At 48.7% G+C, this 17,239-nt stretch overlaps 1 long non-coding RNA gene across 1 annotated transcript; it reads right to left on the bottom strand.

Annotated features, from left to right (window-relative positions):
* Positions 1–2,237: 2,237 nt before the first annotated feature.
* Positions 2,238–13,928, bottom strand: LOC130317788 (uncharacterized). The gene is made up of 3 exons (XR_008864810.1): positions 13,875–13,928; positions 2,477–2,562; positions 2,238–2,382 (listed from the first exon to the last, which is right to left on the bottom strand). It is a non-coding gene; the product is annotated as an uncharacterized LOC130317788 (long non-coding RNA).
* Positions 13,929–17,239: the final 3,311 nt, after the last annotated feature.

The following is a 17,239-nucleotide window of genomic DNA, read 5'->3' as shown; positions in this document are numbered from 1 at the left end:
AGCTGTACACAGAATGGATGACGGAGCTGTACACAGAATGGATGACGGAGCTGTACACAGAATGGATGGTGGAGCGGTGAGCGGTACACAGAATGGATGACGGAGCGGTACACAGAATGGATGACGGAGCGGTACACAGAATGGATGACGGAGCGGTACTCAGAATGGATGACGGAGCGGTACACAGAATGGATGACGGAGCGGTACTCAGAATGGATGACGGAGCGGTACACAGAATGGATGACGGAGCGGTACACAGAATGGATGACGGAGCGGTACTCAGAATGGATGACTGAGCGGTACTCAGAATGGATGACTGAGCGGTACACAGAATGGATGACGGAGCGGTACACAGAATGGATGACGGAGCGGTACACAGAATGGATGACGGAGCGGTACACAGAATGGATGGCGGAGCGGTACACAGAATGGATGACGGAGCGGTACACAGAATGGATGACGGAGCGGTACACAGAATGGATGACTGAGCGGTACACAGAATGGATGGCGGAGCAGTACACAGAATGGATGGTGAAACGGTGAGCAGTACACAGAATGGATGACTGAGCGGTGAGTGGTACACAGAATGGATGACAGAGCAGTTCATAGAATGGATGACTGAGTGGTGCACAGAATGGATGACGGAGCGGTGAGCGGTACACAGAATGGATGACGGAGCGGTGAGCGGTACACAGAATGGATGACGGAGCGTTGCACAGTACACAGGTTGGATGGTGGAGCGGTGAGCGGTACACAGAATGGATGACGGAGCGGTGAGCGGTACACAGAATGGATGACGGAGCGGTGAGCGGTACACAGAATGGATGACGGAGCGGTGAGCGGTACACAGAATGGATGACGGAGCGGTGAGCGGTACACAGAATGGATGACGGAGCGGTGCACAGTACACAGGATGGATGACGGAGCGGTGAGCGGTACACAGAATGGATGACGGAGCGGTGAGCGGTACACAGAATGGATGACGGAGCGGTGAGCGGTACACAGAATGGATGACGGAGCGGTGCACAGTACACAGAATGGATGACGGAGCGGTGCACAGTACACAGGATGGATGACGGAGCGGTGAGCGGTACACAGAATGGATGACGGAGCGGTGAGCGGTACACAGAATGGATGACGGAGCTGTGAGCGGTACACAGAATGGATGACGGAGCGGTGCACAGTACACAGGATGGATGACGGAGCGGTGAGCGGTACACAGAATGGATGACGGAGCGGTGCACAGTACACAGAATGGATGACGGAGCGGTGCACAGAACACAGAATGGATGACGGAGCGGTGAGCGGTACACAGAATGGATGACGGAGCGGTGAGCGGTACACAGAATGGATGACGGAGCGGTGAGCGGTACACAGAATGGATGACGGAGCGGTGAGCGGTACACAGAATGGATGGTGGAGCGGTGAGCGTAATATCCTTTACCCCAGTGAACTGTGAACATTACGGTTATTGTATATCCGCAAATCCTTATACGGACCATTTCTCATCTTTCTGCTAATTTCCAGTTTGCACATATAGTGAAATATCATTTACCATCCCCCGCAGGACTAAACACGGACGATATTTCCTCAAGTAATTGTTTTCTGTGTATATGTGATTTGTTATGTACGATGTTCACTATTATTATTATTATTAGTGCTCATAGGTGTCGTTATACACTTATTATACCGGTCCGTCTATATACGTGATTGATGGCGTCTGATTATTTTATTACAGTGTAGGAGCGTTATCGGTTTATTCTATAAGTATCCGATAGACATTATTGTACCTTGTGTATACATAAGAATGTGCGCTGGTGGAAATCCGTCAATAATGTCCTACTGTCCGCGCTATTCTAGATTAAAAAAAGTTGGGGCAATTTGACGTGCGACAAACTCATCATCAAGTGGCAGACGGCACTTGATGAATTTGTCGCACAAGCAAATCACGCTGCCAGTCTAGATGACAATAGAAATTAGCCAGAGATAGCGAATAAATGCAGTTGCGCCAAACTTGTGACATTTACACAAAAGTCGCACATAAGTCACTGACCACTGCCCAAAGTGCGACAGATACAGACACTTCATGGTGATATATTCTGAATGCTCTAATTGAATTGTCGCAGGAAAAGACGCGCTAGACCAGCCTGCAACATTTCATTCGACAAATGTAGAAAGGTCTAAACCGTTTTATAAATTCCCCCAATGTTGTCAGAGCAGCGATGGCGTCCTAATAATCATAGGTGGATTTGGCGGTTCTCACTGACCTGCGCCGATGTCGACATCTATTTCCTCTTCCTTGATTTGTCGATCGCCGCTGAGATACGTCTCCTCCTCTTCTTCCTCCACAACCTCGATTTTAATGTCGATCGTATTTTCATTCTGAAGAGACGGATACAAATTATATAGAATAAGATTCCCTGAGAAGTCCAACAAGTTGAGGTCATTTCAGACCATGTGACCCCCATGTGACTACCTGACTATCCAATGGGACATCATGATTTCCTTCTGAACGCCCCTGGGGGGACAGGGGGCTCCTCTCAGGTGAACATCTGGATCCACCTACAAGAAACAAAGGGAATGAAATCTGATTATAGGACTTTACCCCCAGAGGATCACAACGTCCCCGCGGACAGGAGGCCCCGGCCGCCCCCCAGGACAGGAGGCCCCGGCCACCCCCCAGGACAGGAGGCCCCGGCCGCCCCCCAGGACAGGAGGCCCCGGCCGCCCCCCAGGACAGGAGGCCCCGGCCGCCCCCCAGGACAGGAGGCCCCGGCCGCCCCCCAGGACAGGAGGCCCCGGCCGCCCCCCAGGACAGGAGGCCCCGGCCACCCCCCAGGACAGGTGGCCCCGGCCGCCCCCCAGGACAGGTGGCCCCGGCCGCCCCCCAGGACAGGAGGCCCCGGCCGCCCCCCAGGACAGGTGGCCCCGGCCGCCCCCCAGGACAGGAGGCCCCGGCCGCCCCCCAGGACAGGAGGCCCCGGCCGCCCCCCAGGACAGGAGGCCCCGGCCGCCCCCCAGGACAGGAGGCCCCGGCCGCCCCCCAGGACAGGAGGCCCCGGCCGCCCCCCAGGACAGGAGGCCCCGAAAAAAATCCCCCCCCGGAAAAATGATAAAAGAGACTAAATGTAGTAGGGAATATGTTCTTTTATATTGATAGATATTCTATAGGTCTCCGTTCAGTTGTGGCCAAGGCTCCATCTTGTTGGCCTTAAAGGGGTTCTCCACCATAAGGTGATTTTAGTAGGTACCTGGCAGACAGTAATGGACATGCTTAGGAAGGATCTGCGCTTGTCTTGGGGCTAAATGGCTATGTTGTGAGATTACCCTAACACTGTGGATAGCTGTTTGTGAACCTGTATTTCCTGTTGGAGTTCCCTTTCTACAACTATAAGTCCCATAATACCTTGTTTGTAAGTGTGAGGTCACTTTTCTTCCTCCTACACATCAGCCCCCACCCCACACACACCCATTGAAACACGATTGTGCTCCCTTCAATGCAATTGACCAGTGTTTTCTAACCAGGGTGACTCCAGCTGTTGCAAAACTACAATTCTTGCAGAATGAGCTCCTCCCATTGAAGCACAGACACGTTCCCTCTGATCACCTGACTAGTGATGTAATGTCTCGGGCCGCACTCCCCCATCACAGATAATGTTCTCCCCTCCCCCATAACAGATAATGGTCTCCCCTTCCACCATCACAGATAATGGTCTCTCCTCCCCCCATCACAGATAATGGTCTCTCCTCCCCCATCGCAGATAATGGTCTCTCCTCCCCCATCGCAGATAATGGTCTCTCCTCCCCCATCGCAGATAATGGTCTCTCCTCCCCCATCACAGATAATGGTCTCTCCTCCCCCATCACAGATAATGGTCTCCCCCATCACAGATAATGGTCTCCCCCATCACAGATAATGGTCTCCCCCATCACAGATAATGGTCTCCCCCATCACAGATAATGGTCTCCCCCATCACAGATAATGGTCTCCCCCATCACAGATAATGGTCTCCCCCATCACAGATAATGGTCTCCCCTCCCCCATCACGGATAATGGTCTCTCCTCCCCCATCATAGATAATGGTCTCTCCTCCCCCATCACAGATAATGGTCTCCCCCATCACAGATAATGGTCTCCCCCATCACAGATAATGGTCTCCCCCATCACAGATAATGGTCTCCCCCATCACAGATAATGGTCTCCCCCCATCACAGATAATGGTCTCCCCCATCACAGATAATGGTCTCCCCCATCACAGATAATGGTCTCCCCTCCCCCATCACGGATAATGGTCTCTCCTCCCCCATCACAGATAATGGTCTCTCCTCCCCCATCATGGATAATGGTCTCCCCTCCCCCATCACGGATAATGGTCTCTCCTCCCCCATCACGGATAATGGTCTCCCCTCCCCCATCACGGATAATGGTCTCCCCTCCCCCATCACAGATAATGGTCTCTCCTCCCCCATCACAGATAATGGTCTCTCCTCCCCCGTCACTAGGGTCACCACATTTCATAACTGCCATTCAGGGACACTTACTTTCACAAGTGCATTTCGTCAAACTTCGACAATTTCCCATGATATAAACCTCTAAATAAATCATACAATTACATAATAACACCAATATATAAGGAGAAATATTATCACCACACATATTACCATCATATTGTTACTGACCAAATCCTGTATACTGACCAATAATACCAGTATATAAGGAGAAATATTATCACCACACATATTACCATCATATTGTTACTGACCAAATCCTGTATACTGACCAATATTACCAATAATACCAGTATATAAGGAGAAATATTATCACCACACATATTACCATCATATTGTTACTGACCAAATCCTGTATACTGACCAATATTACCAATAATACCAGTATATAAGGAGAAATATTATCACCATACATATTACCATCATATTGTTACTGACCAAATCCTGTATACTGAGACCAATATTACCAGTATATAAGGAGAAATATTATCACCATACATATTACCATCATGTTGTTACTGACCAAATCCTGTATACTGACCAATATTACCAATAATACCAGTATACAAGGAGAAATATTATCACCATACATATTACCATCATATTGTTACTGACCAAATCCTGTATACTGACCAATATTACCAATAATACCAGTATACAAGGAGAAATATTATCACCATACATATTACCATCATATTGTTACTGACCAAATCCTGTATACTGACCAATATTACCAATAATACCAGTATACAAGGAGAAATATTATCACCATACATATTACCATCATATTGTTACTGACCAAATCCTGTATACTGACCAATATTACCAATAATACCAGTATACAAGGAGAAATATTATCACCATACATATTACCATCATATTGTTACTGACCAAATTCTGTATACTGACCAATATTACCAATAATACCAGTATACAAGGAGAAATATTATCACCATACATATTACCATCATATTGTTACTGACCAAATCCTGTATACTGACCAATATTACCAATAATACCAGTATATAAGGAGAAATATTATTACCATACATATTACCATCATATTGTTACTGACCAAATCCTGTATACTGAGACCAATATTACCAATAATACCAGTATACAAATAAGAATAATACTGACTGTATAAAAACTACAGAAAATAAACCAATATCCCCAATACAAAGCCCATAGAGTAGTGTCCCTGGCTCTATACAGGCGCTGCAGACCGTATAAGTGATTACAGTGCAGTTACATCTACTGACTCACAGAAAGAGTCTTCTTGGAGTCGTTCTCTTATCTTTTCTTCTCTGTTTTGCTTAGATCGTCATGAATTCTTCTTCCAACCATGAGTTGTCACCGCAGAATCTGCCAGGCAACAAACATATTAGGCTCCACACTTTTTAAGCACATTCCCCACCTGTTCCCTACCTGTGCCCTAAGTAATGCCCCCAGTAGGTAGGTAGAGAATCTCCCCAATAAGGTAGAAGCCCCCAGTAGGTTGGTAGTGCCCCCAGTACATAGGGAATGCCCCTCGTATTGCTCCCAGGGAGGTAATGCCCCCAGTAGGTAGGTTGTAGGTAATGGTACCAGAAAGTAATGCCCCCAGGTAGGTTATGCCCCCAGTAGGTACCAGGTGATGCCCCCCAGGTAGGTTGTAGTTAATGCCCCAAAAGGTAGCAGGTAATGTCCCCCAGTAGGTAGTACCCCCGCAGAAAGGTAATACCCCCAGTAGGTAGTAGGTAAGCCCCAAGACAGGTAATATTCCAGTAGCTAGTGCCCCCCCCCAGGTAGTTAATGCCCCTTGTAGGTTGTACCCCCAGTAGGTACTTTACCCAGGTAAGTAATGCACCCAGTAGATAGTGCCCCCAGAAAGTAGTGCCTACCCCTGGCAGCCCCTGTGCTGGCCTTAAAGTACCCGCAGCCCATCCTGCAGTCTAAGTGAATAGAGGTTTGGGGCTAGACTTGGGGTTAGGGGCTGGCAGCGGGCCCCCTTTCTGCCATTTAAAGGAAAACTGTCAGCAAAGCACCCGCACTAACCAGTGGTACTGTCTGGCAGTGTGGGTGACGCTGATTAAAATGATGCTAACCTTGCCCGGATCCATCGCCTCGTTGCGCTGTTATATTCAGTTTTGTGATTATGGTAATGAGGACCAAGTGGCACAGGCGGGGTGAGAAGCTTGCCTTCGGGCACTGTGACATCGGCCGGGCTAATGAACATTCAGGGGGACGGCTGTGCCCAATGGCCAGTCCGGGCCTGATTCCGTGACACTGCATTGTCCCGAAATGAGGGTGACCGGGACCGACTCTCCAAATGCGGGAATGTCCCGGGCAATCTGGGACACGTAATCACCCTACCCATCACAGATAATGGTCTCTCCTCCCACACCACAGATAATGGTCTCCCCTCCCCCACCACAGATAATGGTCTCCCCTCCCCCATCACAGATAATGGTCTCTCCTCCCCCATCACAGATAATGGTCTCCCCTCCCCCATCACAGATAATGGTCTCTCCTCCCCCATCACAGATAATGGTCTCTCCTCCCACACCACAGATAATGGTCTCTCCTCCCCCATCACAGATAATGGTCTCTCCTCCCCCATCACAGATAATGGTCTCTCCTCCCCCATCACAGATAATGGTCTCTCCTCCCACACCACAGATAATGGTCTCTCCTCCCCCATCACAGATAATGGTCTCTCCTCCCCATCACAGATAATGGTCTCCCCTCCCCCATCACAGATAATGGTCTCTCCTCCCCCATCACAGATAATGGTCTCCCCTCCCCCATCACAGATAATGGTCTCTCCTCCCCCATCACAGATAATGGTCTCTCCTCCCCCATCACAGATAATGGTCTCCCCTCCCCATCACAGATAACTGTCTCCTCCCCCATCACAGATAATGGTCTCTCCTCCCCCATCACAGATAATGGTCTCTCCTCCCCCATCACAGATAATGGTCTCTCCTCCCCCATCACAGATAATGGTCTCTCCTCCCCCATCACAGATAACTGTCTCCCCTCCCCATCACAGATAACTGTCTCCTCCCCCACCACAGATAATGGTCTCTCCTCCCCCATCACAGATAATTGTCTCCCCTCCCCATCACAGATAATGGTCTCCCCTCCCCATCACAGATAATGGTCTCCCCTCCCCATCACAGATAATGGTCTCTCCTCCCCCATCACGGATAATGGTCTCTCCTCCCCCATCACAGATAATGGTCTCCCCTCCCCATCACAGATAACTGTCTCTCCTCCCCCACCACAGATAATGGTCTCTCCTCCCCCACCACAGATAATGGTCTCTCCTCCCCCACCACAGATAATGGTCTCTCCTCCCCCATCACAGATAATGGTCTCTCCTCCCCCATCACAGATAATGGTCTCCCCTCCCCATCACAGATAATGGTCTCCCCTCCCCATCACAGATAATGGTCTCTCCTCCCCCATCACAGATAACGGTCTCCCCTCCCCATCACAGATAATGGTCTCTCCTCCCCCATCACAGATAATGGTCTCCCCTCCCCATCACAGATAATGGTCTCCCCTCCCCATCACAGATAATGGTCTCCCCTCCCCATCACAGATAATGGTCTCTCCTTCCCATCACAGATAATGGTCTCTCCTCCCCATCACAGATAATGGTCTCCTCCCCATCACAGATAATGGTCTCTCCTCCCCCATCACAGATAATGGTCTCTCCTCCCCCATCACAGATAATGGTCTCTCCTCCCCCATCACAGATAATGGTCTCCCCTCCCCATCACAGATAACGGTCTCCTCCCCCACCACAGATAATGGTCTCTCCTCCCCATCACAGATAATGGTCTCTCCTCCCCCATCACAGATAATGGTCTCTCCTCCCCCATCACAGATAATGGTCTCTCCTCCCCCATCACAGATAATGGTCTCCTCCCCATCACAGATAATGGTCTCCCCTCCCCCATCACAGATTATGGTCTCCAGCACTGAAACGATTTTAACAACATAAAAAAAAAAAATAAAAAAAAAAAACCTACAAAACTTCTCCAATCTCCAAAGAAACCGGTAACAAGATTGTGAGGAGGAGACTGCTGAGAAGTGATCTCTACAGAACAGGAGGGGTCAGTCTATAGTGAATGGTGGATCCTGTATTATCTATATATAGGTGTTACCTGTCAGTGTAATCCTGTCTGTGATGATGATGAGGAGACTGCTGAGAAGTGATCTCTACAGAACAGGAGGGGTCAGTCTATAGTGAATGGTGGATCCTGTGTTATCTATATATAGGTGTTACCTGTCAGTATAATCCTGTCTGTGATGATAAGGAGGAGGAGACTGCTAAGAAGTGATCTCTACAGAACAGGAGGGGTCAGTCTATAGTGAATGGTGGATCCTGTATTATCTATATATAGGTGTTACCTGTCAGTGTAATCCTGTCAGTGATGATAAGGAGGAGACTGCTGAGAAGTGATCTCTACAGAACAGGAGGGGTCAGTCTATAGTGAAGGGTGGATCCTGTATTATCTATATATAGGTGTTACCTGTCAGTGTAATCCTGTCTGTGATGATGAGGAGAAGACTGCTGAGAAGTGATCTCTACAGAACAGGAGGGGTCAGTCTATAGTGAATGGTGGATCCTGTGTTATCTATATATAGGTGTTACCTGTCAGTGTTATCCTGTCTGTGATGATGAGGAGAAGACTGCTGAGAAGTGATCTCTACAGAACAGGAGGGGTCAGTCTATAGTGAATGGTGGATCCTGTGTTATCTATATATAGGTGTTACCTGTCAGTGTAATCCTGTCTGTGATGATGATGATGAGGAGACTGCTGAGAAGTGATCTCTACAGAACAGGAGGGGTCAGTCTATAGTGAATGGTGGATCCTGTGTTATCTATATATAAGTGTTACCTGTCAGTGTAATCCTGTCTGTGATGAGGAGGAGGAGACTGCTGAGAAGTGATCTCTACAGAACAGGAGGGGTCAGTCTATAGTGAATGGTGGATCCTGTGTTATCTATATATAGGTGTTACCTGTCAGTGTAATCCTGTCTGTGATGATAAGGAGGAGGAGACTGCTGAGAAGTGATCTCTACAGAACAGGAGGGGTCAGTCTATAGTGAATGGTGGAGGATCCTGTGTTATCTATATATAGGTGTTACCTGTCAGTGTAATCCTGTCTGTGATGATGATGATGAGGAGACTGCTGAGAAGTGATCTCTACAGAACAGGAGGGGTCAGTCTATAGTGAATGGTGGATCCTGTGTTATCTATATATATATATAGGTGTTACCTGTCAGTGTAATCCTGTCTGTGATGAGGAGGAGGAGACTGCTGAGAAGTGATCTCTACAGAACAGGAGGGGTCAGTCTATAGTGAATGGTGGATCCTGTATTATCTATATATAGGTGTTACCTGTCAGTGTAATCCTGTCTGTGATGATAAGGAGGAGACTGCTGAGAAGTGATCTCTACAGAACAGGAGGGGTCAGTCTATAGTGAATGGTGGATCCTGTGTTATCTATATATAGGTGTTACCTGTCAGTGTAATCCTGTCTGTGATGATAAGGAGGAGACTGCTGAGAAGTGATCTCTACAGAACAGGAGGGGTCAGTCTATAGTGAATGGTGGATCCTGTATTATCTATATATAGGTGTTACCTGTCAGTGTAATCCTGTCTGTGATGAGGAGGAGGAGGAGACTGCTGAGAAGTGATCTCTACAGAACAGGAGGAGTCAGTCTATAGTGAATGGTGGATCCTGTATTATCTATATATAGGTGTTACCTGTCAGTGTAATCCTGTCTGTGATGATGAGGAGACTGATGAGAAGTGATCTCTACAGAACAGGAGGGGTCAGTCTATAGTGAATGGTGGATCCTGTGTTATCTATATTATAGGTGTTACCTGTCAGTGTAATCCTGTCTGTGATGAGGAGGAGGAGACTGCTGAGAAGTGATCTCTACAGAACAGGAGGGGTCAGTCTATAGTGAATGGTGGATCCTGTATTATCTATATATAGGTGTTACCTGTCAGTGTAATCCTGTCAGTGATGATAAGGAGGAGACTGCTGAGAAGTGATCTCTACAGAACAGGAGGGGTCAGTCTATAGTGAATGGTGGATCCTGTGTTATCTATATATAGGTGTTACCTGTCAGTGTAATCCTGTCTGTGATGATGATGATGAGGAGACTGCTGAGAAGTGATCTCTACAGAACAGGAGGGGTCAGTCTATAGTGAATGGTGGATCCTGTGTTATCTATATATAGGTGTTACCTGTCAATGTAATCCTGTCTGTGATGATGAGGAGGAGACTGCTGAGAAGTGATCTCTACAGAACAGGAGGGGTCAGTCTATAGTGAATGGTGGATCCTGTGTTATCTATATATAGGTGTTACCTGTCAGTGTAATCCTGTCTGTGATGATGATGATGAGGAGACTGCTGAGAAGTGATCTCTACAGAACAGGAGGGGTCAGTCTATAGTGAATGGTGGATCCTGTGTTATCTATATATAGGTTTTACCTGTCAGTGTTATCCTGTCTGTGATGATTAGGAGACTGCTGAGAAGTGATCTCTACAGAACAGGAGGGGTCAGTCTATAGTGAATGGTGGATCCTGTATTATCTATATATAGGTGCTACCCGTCAGTGTAATCCTGTCTGTGATGATGAGGAGACTGCTGAGAAGTGATCTCTACAGAACAGGAGGGGTCAGTCTATAGTGAATGGTGGATCCTGTATTATCTATATATAGGTGCTACCTGTCTGTGTAATCCTGTCTGTGATGAGGAGGAGACTGCTGAGAAGTGATCTCTACAGAACAGGAGGGGTCAGTCTATAGTGAATGGTGGATCCTGTGTTATCTATATATAGGTGTTACCTGTCAGTGTAATCCTGTCTGAGATGATGAGGAGACTGCTGAGAAGTGATCTCTACAGAACAGGAGGGGTCAGTCTATAGTGAATGGTGGATCCTGTGTTATCTATATTATAGGTGTTACCTGTCAGTGTAATCCTGTCTGTGAGGATGAGGAGGAGACTGCTGAGAAGTGATCTCTACAGAACAGGAGGGGTCAGTCTATAGTGAATGGTGGATCCTGTATTATCTATATATAGGTGTTACCTGTCAGTGTAATCCTGTCTGTGATGATAAGGAGGAGACTGCTGAGAAGTGATCTCTACAGAACAGGAGGGGTCAGTCTATAGTGAATGATGGATCCTGTATTATCTATATATAGGTGTTACCTGTCAGTGTAATCCTGTCTGTGATAAGGAGGAGACTGCTGAGAAGTGATCTCTACAGAACAGGAGGGGTCAGTCTATAGTGAATGATGGATCCTGTATTATCTATATATAGGTGTTACCTGTCAGTGTAATCCTGTCTGTGATGATGAGGAGGAGACTGCTGAGAAGTGATCTCTACAGAACAGGAGGGGTCAGTCTATAGTGAATGGTGGATCCTGTATTATCTATATATAGGCGTTACCTGTCAGTGTAATCCTGTCTGTAATGATGAGGAGACTGCTGAGAAGTGATCTCTACAGAACAGGAGGGGTCAGTCTATAGTGAATGGTGGATCCTGTGTTATCTATATATAGGTGTTACCTGTCAGTGTAATCCTGTCTGCGATGATAAGGAGGAGGAGACTGCTGAGAAGTGATCTCTACAGAACAGGAGGGGTCAGTCTATAGTGAATGGTGGATCCTGTATTATCTATATATAGGTGTTACCTGTCAGTGTAATCCTGTCTGTGATGATAAGGAGGAGACTGCTGAGAAGTGATCTCTACAGAACAGGAGGGGTCAGTCTATAGTGAATGGTGGAGGATCCTGTGTTATCTATATATAAGTGTTACCTGTCAGTGTAATCCTGTCTGTGATGAGGAGGAGGAGACTGCTGAGAAGTGATCTCTACAGAACAGGAGGGGTCAGTCTATAGTGAATGGTGGATCCTGTGTTATCTATATATATGTGTTACCTGTCAGTGTAATCCGGTCTGTGATGATAAGGAGGAGACTGCTGAGAAGTGATCTGTACAGAACAGGAGGGGTCAGTCTATAGTGAATGGTGGATCCTGTATTATCTATATATAGGTGTTACCTGTCAGTGTAATCCTGTCTGTGATGATAAGGAGGAGACTGCTGAGAAGTGATCTCTACAGAACAGGAGGGGTCAGTCTATAGTGAATGGTGGATCCTGTATTATCTATATATAGGTGTTACCGGTCAGTGTAATCCTGTCTGTGATGATGAGGAGGAGGAGACTGCTGAGAAGTGATCTCTACAGAACAGGAGGGGTCAGTCTATAGTGAATGGTGGATCCTGTATTATCTATATATAGGTGTTACCTTTCAGTGTAATCCTGTCTGTGATGATGATGAGGAGACTGCTGAGAAGTGATCTCTACAGAACAGGAGGGGTCAGTCTATAGTGAATGGTGGATCCTGTGTTATCTATATATAGGTGTTACCTGTCAGTGTAATCCTGTCTGTGATGATAAGGAGGAGACTGCTGAGAAGTGATCTCTACAGAACAGGAGGGGTCAGTCTATAGTGAATGGTGGATCCTGTATTATCTATATATAGGTGTTACCTGTCAGTGTAATCCTGTCTGTGATGATGATGAGGAGGAGACTGCTGAGAAGTGATCTCTACAGAACAGGAGGGGTCAGTCTATAGTGAATGGTGGATCCTGTATTATCTATATATAGGTGTTACCTGTCAGTTTAATCCTGTCTGTGATGATAAGGAGGAGACTGCTGAGAAGTGATCTCTACAGAACAGGAGGGGTCAGTCTATAGTGAATGGTGGATCCTGTATTATCTATATATAGGTGTTACCTGTCAGTGTAATCCTGTCTGTGATGATAAGGAGGAGGAGACTGCTGAGAAGTGATCTCTACAGAACAGGAGGGGTCAGTCTATAGTGAATGGTGGATCCTGTGTTATCTATATATAGGTGTTACCTGTCAGTGTAATCCTGTCTGTGATGATAGGGAGGAGACTGCTTAGAAGTGATCTCTACAGAACAGGAGGGGTCAGTCTATAGTGAATGGTGGATCCTGTATTATCTATATATAGGTGTTACCTGTCAGTGTAATCCTGTCTGTGATGATAAGGAGGAGACTGCTGAGAAGTGATCTCTACAGAACAGGAGGGGTCAGTCTATAGTGAATGGTGGATCCTGTATTATCTATATATAGGTGTTACCTGTCAGTGTAATCCTGTCTGTGATGATAAGGAGGAGGTAAACTAGAGGCTCAGCACTATGGGTGACATTCTGGACAGAATATTTTGCACTATTCTTATTATACGGATTTCCTCGGGATCTTCTCGGCGCACGTGATGAACACATAAGCGCAGTGTGAACAGCGGTGATTGGTCTCTTACCTGGTGATGGGATTGGCTGCTCCCGCCCATTGTCTTCCAGATACTCACAATCCTACGGAAACAAACAATCACATGGTGTAAGGGGCGCAAATACTTATCCATACAGAACGGAGAACATCTACTCCACACAAATTGTAACATTGTGGAGGAAACGGGGGAAATATGTAAATTATATGCAAAATAATAACACTTTAAATATTCAAATCACCTTCATTTATTCATTAAGGACTTTAGACACCCGGCCCAGATTTATCAAACTGTGTGAGAGAAAAAGTGGAGTGATTTTCCAACAACAACCAATCACAGCTCAGCTTTCACTTTACCAGAGCTCGTTAGCAGAGCTGTGATTGGTTGTTGTGGAAAAATCTCTCCACTTTTTCTCTCACACAGTTTGATAAATCTGGACCCATGTGCAGATATACATCATCAATGGTTGTTCTGCCAAGCTGAATGCACTTCACAAGGTCCAAGACAAAAGCGAGACTTATTGTTAAAGAGGATAGACCTCCACTCCACCCGCCATCACTGAAGAGGATAGACCTCCGCTCCCCCCCTCCATCACTGAAGAGGATAGACCTCCACTCCACCCGCCATCACTGAAGAGGATAGACCTCCACTCCACCCGCCATCACTGAAGAGGATAGACCTCCGCTCCACCCGCCATCACTGAAGAGGATAGACCTCCGCTCCCCCCCTCCATCACTGAAGAGGATAGACCTCCGCTCCCCCCCTCCATCACTGAAGAGGATAGACCTCCACTCCACCCGCCATCACTGAAGAGGATAGACCTCCGCTCCACCCGCCATCACTGAAGAGGATAGACCTCCGCTCCAGCCTCCATCACTGAAGAGGATAGACCTCCGCTCCACCAGCCATCACTGAAGAGGATAGACCTCCGCTCCAACCGCCATCACTGAAGAGGATAGACCTCCACTCCAACCGCCATCACTGAAGAGGATAGACCTCCACTCCACCCGCCATCACTGAAGAGGATAGACCTCCGCTCCACCAGCCATCACTGAAGAGGATAGACCTCCGCTCCACCCTCCATCACTGAAGAGGATAGACCTCCGCTCCACCCGCCATCACTGAAGAGGATAGACCTTCACTCCACCCGCCATCACTGAAGAGGATAGACCTCCACTCCACCCGCCATCACTGAAGAGGATAGACCTCCGCTCCACCCGCCATCACTGAAGAGGATAGACCTCCGCTCCACCCTCCATCACTGAAGAGGATAGACCTCCGCTCCACCCGCCATCACTGAAGAGGATAGACCTTCACTCCACCCGCCATCACTGAAGAGAATAGACCTCCGCTCCACCCGCCATCACTGAAGAGGATAGACCTCCACTCCACCCGCCATCACTGAAGAGGATAGACCTCCGCTCCCCCCCTCCATCACTGAAGAGGATAGACCTCCACTCCACCCGCCATCACTGAAGAGGATAGACCTCCGCTCCACCCGCCATCACTGAAGAGGATAGACCTCCGCTCCACCCGCCATCACTGAAGAGGATAGACCTCCGCTCCAGCCTCCATCACTGAAGAGGATAGACCTCCGCTCCAGCCTCCATCACTGAAGAGGATAGACCTCCGCTCCAGCCTCCATCACTGAAGAGGATAGACCTCCGCTCCACCCGCCATCACTGAAGAGGATAGACCTCCGCTCCACCCTCCATCACTGAAGAGGATAGACCTCCGCTCCACCCGCCATCACTGAAGAGGATAGACCTTCACTCCACCCGCCATCACTGAAGAGGATAGACCTCCACTCCACCCGCCATCACTGAAGAGGATAGACCTCCGCTCCAGCCTCCATCACTGAAGAGGATAGACCTCCGCTCCACCCGCCATCACTGAAGAGGATAGACCTCCACTCCACCCACCATCACTGAAGAGGATAGACCTCCGCTCCAGCCTCCATCACTGAAGAGGATAGACCTCCACTCCACCCGCCATCACTGAAGAGGATAGACCTCCGCTCCACCCGCCATCACTGAAGAGGATAGACCTCCGCTCCACCCGCCATCACTGAAGAGGATAGACCTCCGCTCCAGCCTCCATCACTGAAGAGGATAGACCTCCGCTCCAGCCTCCATCACTGAAGAGGATAGACCTCCGCTCCAGCCTCCATCACTGAAGAGGATAGACCTCCGCTCCACCCGCCATCACTGAAGAGGATAGACCTCCGCTCCACCCTCCATCACTGAAGAGGATAGACCTCCGCTCCACCCGCCATCACTGAAGAGGATAGACCTTCACTCCACCCGCCATCACTGAAGAGGATAGACCTCCACTCCACCCGCCATCACTGAAGAGGATAGACCTCCGCTCCAGCCTCCATCACTGAAGAGGATAGACCTCCGCTCCACCCGCCATCACTGAAGAGGATAGACCTCCACTCCACCCACCATCACTGAAGAGGATAGACCTCCGCTCCACCCGCCATCACTGAAGAGGATAGACCTCCACTCCACCCGCCATCACTGAAGAGGATAGACCTCCGCTCCACCCGCCATCACTGAAGAGGATAGACCTCCGCTCCACCCGCCATCACTGAAGAGGATAGACCTCCGCTCCACCCGCCATCACTGAAGAGGATAGACCTCCGCTCCACCCGCCATCACTGAAGAGGATAGACCTCCGCTCCACCCACCATCACTGAAGAGGATAGACCTCCGCTCCAGCCTCCATCACTGAAGAGGATAGACCTCCGCTCCAGCCGCCATCACTGAAGAGGATAGACCTCCGCTCCAACCGCCATCACTGAAGAGGATAGACCTCCGCTCCACCCACCATCACTGAAGAGGATAGACCTCCGCTCCATCCTCCATCACTGAAGAGGATAGACCTCCGCTCCATCCTCCATCACTGAAGAGGATAGACCTCCGCTCCATCCTCCATCACTGAAGAGGATAGACCTCCGCTCCAACCGCCATCACTGAAGAGGATAGACCTCCGCTCCACCCGCCATCACTGAAGAGGATAGACCTCCGCTCCACCCGCCATCACTGAAGAGGATAGACCTCCGCTCCACCCGCCATCACTGAAGAGGATAGACCTCCGCTCCACCCGCCATCACTGAAGAGGATAGACCTCCGCTCCACCCGCCATCACTGAAGAGGATAGACCTCCGCTCCACCCGCCATCACTGAAGAGGATAGACCTCCGCTCCACCCGCCATCACTGAAGAGGATAGACCTCCGCTCCACCCGCCATCACTGAAGAGGATAGACCTCCGCTCCACCCTCCATCACTGAAGAGGATAGACCTCCGCTCCACCCGCCATCACTGAAGAGGATAGACCTCCGCTCCATCCTCCATCACTGAAGAGGATAGACCTCCGCTCCACCCGCCATCAC

Source organism: Hyla sarda, unplaced genomic scaffold, assembly GCF_029499605.1.
Source record: "Hyla sarda isolate aHylSar1 unplaced genomic scaffold, aHylSar1.hap1 scaffold_2025, whole genome shotgun sequence".
Classification (NCBI taxonomy): Eukaryota; Metazoa; Chordata; class Amphibia; order Anura; family Hylidae; genus Hyla; species Hyla sarda.
This window is presented reverse-complemented; position numbering and strand designations above follow the sequence as displayed.